Here is a 6000-nt window from a genome sequence, read left to right as displayed (position 1 = left end):
GGAGTGGAACATCTCCCTTATGAGGAGAGGCTGAGGGAGCTGGGTCTCTTTAGCTTGCAAAAGAGGAGACTGAGGGGTGACCTCATCAATGTTTACAAATATGTAAAGGGTGGGTGTCAGGATGATGGAGCTAGGCTTTTTTCAGTGATATCCAGTGATAGGACAAGGGGCAATGGGTGTAAACTGGAGCATAGGAAGTTCCACGTTAACATCAGGAAGAACTTCTTTACTGTAAGAGTGACAGAGCACTGGAACAGGTTGCCCAGGGGGGTTGTGGAGTCTCCTACACTGGAGATATTCAAGGCCTGCCTGGACCAGTTCCTGTGTGATGTACTCTAGGTTACCCTGCTCTTGCAGGGGGGCTGGACTAGATGATCTTTTGAGGTCCCTTCCAACCCTTGAGATTCTGTGATTCTGTGCTTCTGTGATCCTACTTCATGCAGAGTTCAAATAAATTACTTTTTCACAGATCCTGTTGTGGTTAAAGAATGGGATTTGAAATCTGCATAGTTACATGTGTAGATGCCATGTTGCGTGCTGTGCTTTAATGCTGACCACTTTTGCGTGAGCTTCTTTTTGACACTACAGAAAAACTCATACTCCTTCTCCAACAGGCTAGCCAGAGCAGTTCTGAGATGTGTTCCTTGTTGCAAAAATCCACCTTTCTTGAAACAAAAGCAGCAATGAGCTGAGCCATAAGATGACTGAATAGAGGTTGGCTCTATGCCCTGCCAGACAGTCCCTTGTGTCCTTCTTTGTTTCTTCAGTTGAGCTTTCCAGCCATTAGTACTGGTACCTCTTCCTTCTGTTAATAGAAAAGTAGACTAGAAAGGAGAGCTGGGAATTGACAACACATACCGAGAGACAAGTGTTGCTCTTGTATTAATATTCAGCATGACTATTTGGATATTTCTCTTAAAATCTGAAAAGACAGGTCATGAATGAGTGAAAACTTACATTTATGACTGAAAGTAAAACAGAAAAATGCCCCTGCTCTTTGATATCTTGCCTATTTTGCTTGTGTAAATTTTCACAAGATGAGTGTGCATGGGATGATGCCTTTCAAATTTCTGAATGTGTTTGCTTTCTTTTCTGCAGCAATCCCTGTGTGGCAGGAGACAGCTCTTTTCTTTGCCTTTTTCATTAAATTTTTCCACATTAGTATTTGATGTTTTCCAGCTATCTTAAAAGCAGGCTTATTAAATCATCTTTTCAATTTTTTTTTTTTTTGCATTTATAACAGGTTTTATATTTATGTGATCATAATTTTATATTCTACTCCATGTGAAGAAAAGAAATCAGGGAACAATATTTGGAAGCATGAAAACTCCCATATCACTTTGGTGGCAAGGTGTGCTAGAAAAACAGATCGCCAAAGGATTACAGTTTAAGCCTCTGGGCTCTGCTGGAATCCAGTAATTGAATCAAGTTCAATTCGATACTGGACCTTGTAGATGACATATGGCAGACCTATACTTGACCAGGCTCCTAATAATGATGGTGATAAAATGGTGAATTCTATGAACGCTAGTAATGACACTGAAAGGTAAACAGAACCAGAAATGTTGCATTATGCTACTGCTCAGAAGTTCCAGTTCCTTTTTTTTAAAGAGTAAGAACAAATTCTTCTAAGGTAAAACAAAAATAATTAGGACTACTACTTACATTTATCTATTTGTTTGATTACTTTTGGTAGTGAGGAATTCTGCAGTAAATGTGAAAATTTTGTGGTTATTCAATGCCATTGTAAAACTATCTTTTTTTTTTTTTTTTAATGTTAAAAAATTGTTCCAGTGGAAGATTCCAATCTTCATGTTTCAAATTAAAGAAAAGGTAACATTGAGATTGCTCAATTATTTGTACTGTATAAAATATGACTAATTTTGCCACTTAGGTGTCTAATTTGTTATACATACTGGCTTTAATTTGAACTGCAAATTAGGAAAGAGAATGCAAGATAATTCTTAAGTGTTATGGATCCTTTTTAGGCCACACTTTGAGAAAATAAATCCCAATGGTTTCTCTGAAGTTAGTGGAACCATCTGGGCATAGTCTGACATGACTGCTTCAGACTGTTCTTTGTGGGTTTTGTAAAAAGCAAAATTGTTCATTATAATTCAGAGATAGTCAAGATTTTTTAATGATGCAATTATAACATAATATTAGTGTGAAAATCTCAGCCTTGATAGCAATTTTCACTGCCTTCCCATTAATTCTGTATTAATGACATTTTGATATGGCCTTGATAGTATAATCTTAATGCATTGTCATGTCTAATCAATTTTGAAGTAGGGCTGGAGTTCTAGATTTTTAAAAACCATTTTTTTTTAACAGGGTTTAAGAGAAAACAGTTAAAAAATATTAGGAAATTCTTACTATTTAATCAAAGAAATTTAATTATTGGTTAAAGCCTTACATTCCTACTTTATTAAGAGAAGTTAATGCAGAGGGGAACGAACACATGTATCGCTGATACGAATATCAGCACACAACATGTTCTATCTATAGCTTTGTAAAGAAACCGTGGAACATTCTTTTACTCAGTCTTTTAAAGTAACCTTTTTTGGCCATAAAAGCACTGTAACAACTTTTATATTATGAACACCATGGTAAAGCAAGTAAGTATGGAATAAAGAGGAAAATATGACCATCATAAATAGCTACAGCAGTTTCAGAATGACATAATATAGGTATGGTTTATGTGTGTATCTTCTATGCCGCTAGTTGTTATATTGCATTATCTGACTCTTCATATATACTTTCAAGAGACTACTTCTGATGTTATTTAGCATGAAGTCAGGAATGCTGTAATGCAAGACTTCTTATGAGCAGCTTATCAACAGCAGTTCCTCTGTGTGATTTCTACCTCCACCCCCTCTTGATTGTTTCAAATTATTACACACTATAGGTTCCCAACAGGTAAATGGTGATGAAATTATATGTGGATTTACGAAAAATGCTAAAGTACTTTGGGTTTAGAATTCTGAGAAGTAAAGATATGAGCTCTGATATTTGGATCATCTGGATTGGGATGTTTGTGAAGTTCAGGACAGAAATATCCTAATGGCTCTGTTGCAATAATTCTGTCTTGGATCACATTCAACCTCATTATAGCTCTAGAAGACCAAATGGTTTACAGCTGATTTAATTGGATTTCATTTCTTTCTACACACGGCTCTTTTGTTTACATTTTTTGTTTTGTTTTTAAAACTGGTGGTCAGTTAGGATCCAAATATACTGAGAGATTATCTGCCCTACATCTAAGCATAAGTACCAACCTATGTACCTTTAGCTTTTTAAATTAAGGTGGGGGAAGGGAGCATGGAGCAAAGTTGTTAAAGGACTATAAATGTTTTAAAGAAGAATATTTGTTCAGCTTTTCAAGGCACTTTTAATCAGTGTTTTAATTCCTAAGTGAAAAAATTTGGATGGTCTAATGAATTGCTGCTAAATATACTATATTTGACTATGTGGAGACAGTTCTCTTAGGTCTTTGCTTTCACAATAAACACCATTGCTTGCTATCAGCCAAATTCAGTCTTATGGACCAAAAAAGTATTAGAAAAGCCCTCTGGAACAGCAAACTGATTTTAAAATTGAAAAAAAAAAATATTTTGAAATGGAAACAAGTCCTTAAAACAATTTTTAACATACTCTGAAGTCTATTGAACCTGATACCCAGAATAAGTCCATCCATTGTGAAACTGATAAGAATGATTCTTGACCATTCCAGCACTACTCAGATGTGACAGAAATTTGTTATTCTTTCCTTGCTTTGTTAAAAATATTATTCAAATCCTATTGCTTAATCTTTTCCGTTTTTAAACCAATTAGTCTCACAGGAATGGAAAAACAAATTGTTCCTGAGATTTGATTTCTATTTTGCCTGGAATGATTATCAGGTAGCTTTTGTTTTATAGAAGTCAAATTTCTCCAACTTCATACAATATTTATTAAATTAAACAAGAAATAGTTTCAGAGTTAAACAACAAGTAATTTTTTTCATGGACCTGTATGTACATTGCCAAACCACCTTGTTATGCATGTGTTGGGGTTTTTTTCTGCCCTCAGTTTTGAATCTATGCTGACCTCAACAATGTTGAGAAGGACAGTTTGCCCTGAGGTGTCTACTGGGGAAAAGCAAATCTCAGCTCTGAGGTGCTAAAAAAAGGAGTTTTAATGTCAGTGACTGCTGACTGAAGCAGTGTTTCTGAATATGTTCTAACTCCTTTATTTCTATGACCTTGGTGAACCTGGTGGCATGACTGATTTAAATCTCTGTCCCTGTAGCTACAAAATGAAAGAGGCCTCTCTGAAACCTTGAAGTGCTTGGTACATTGGGGTCTAAATAAACACCAGTACATGCGACAGCACCTACAAGTTATCAGGAATGACTTGTTTTAGATGGAAACAGAGAGGCATTTGTAACAGCTTCTGAAGCAAGGTTTTCCATACACACACACACACAAAAAAAAGTTTCAAGTGTCCTAATATCAAGTAGTATACTGCAGGTCATTTGTAGATGTGAGGGTTGATCCCCGTTCTTATGCTGGCACAATTTATGCAGCAAGTAGTAAAGGACTGGATTTCCCTTGGTTTTACCTGTTTTCTTCTCCTCCTCCCTTTCCTCTACCACATACAAATATAAATGTAGATACATAGTTCAGCACTGTTGATTCTGATCAATATAGGGAAGTCCAGAAATTCTCAAACAAGTTGGTTTTGTTGTTCTGTTTTCTGATGTTCTAAGACAACTTCTTTTCATGCATGTAGTGGTTGGACCAAGACTTGCTGTCACTACGAGAATTACTGCAGTTGTAGTATTACACACGGCTCTGAATATTTCTGCTATGGGTATATGTCTGAGAAGAAATAATACCCAGTCTCACCTGAAATATATACTTTTTAATGAAAATAGAATAGATGCTTCTGAAGAAGACAGTGCGAGAAACTCTTCCACACTCTTTACTCACATTTGACACTCAAGTAACTCCCTTTGCCATGAAAGCTAGTCTCCAGGGGTTCACCACTCAGAGCAAATGGGTTTTGTGGTGCTTAGAAAAGCCTGCATGTTGAAGATTGAGATGGGAATCAACCACCCCAAACCTATTATCTCACAAAGTGGTATCTTTAGTGTGTCAGGTTTCAATCAAGAATAAGCTGCAAGCGTTAGTTCTATTAACATGTTTGCACTGATTGTGTTTGTACTTGTGGAGATGAAATACCAGGCCCTGTATATTGAAATGCTCCTCCCTGAGACTTATGCTTTGCCTTTCTATTTTGGTGAGAAAGTTTTGCCCTTCTGTTGCTTAACAGATTTGGCAAGAGTTTGGTTAAATCAAAGAGTGCTTCCAAAGGCAAGGAAATTCTCCACTGAGGGGAAAGAAATGAGAAGATGCAGTGGAAAAAGCAGGTGAAAAATTGGGAAAAGGAATGTCAAATCTGTTTTCAAAGCTAAAGTGAAATCTTTCTTCAGGGGGAGAAAGAAACATGGATAAGAGCTCAAGAAGTGTCCCCTCTAAGTTTTTTGTCTCTTCTGCTCCTGCTCAACAGGTAATGTTGCCTCAGAACTCTACTTCCCTGAGGTTTGCAACATTAACTAGCTCACAACAATCATTCTAGAGAAGAAAGTACTGATGTCTGTGGCTTTGTACAAAGATAAGATACTATTAATCATGCTGTATTTCAGAGATGATTTTATTACTTGCGAGCTTGGTGTGTCTGGCCAATCTTCTCAAGACAGAGAAATGCAATATGTGTAAAAATGTATTGAGTCACTGTTCTAGTTACCTAAACTAGTGTTTCAGTTCAGTGAAAACATGTATGTGCATTTTTGTATTCACACACATATACAAATACATTTAAAAGGTGGCATTCTGCAGTGGTGATACGCTGCCTACATGAGAGCGTAGTCTGATTCACCAAGCACTGGACATGAAATTGGAATAGCTGAGTTGAGCCCATGGCTTTGCATCTCTTGTAGATTCCTTTGACAAATAT

The sequence above is a fragment of the Lathamus discolor genome, chromosome 6 (genome assembly GCF_037157495.1).
Source record: "Lathamus discolor isolate bLatDis1 chromosome 6, bLatDis1.hap1, whole genome shotgun sequence".
Taxonomy (NCBI): Eukaryota; Metazoa; Chordata; class Aves; order Psittaciformes; family Psittacidae; genus Lathamus; species Lathamus discolor.
This window is presented reverse-complemented; position numbering follows the sequence as displayed.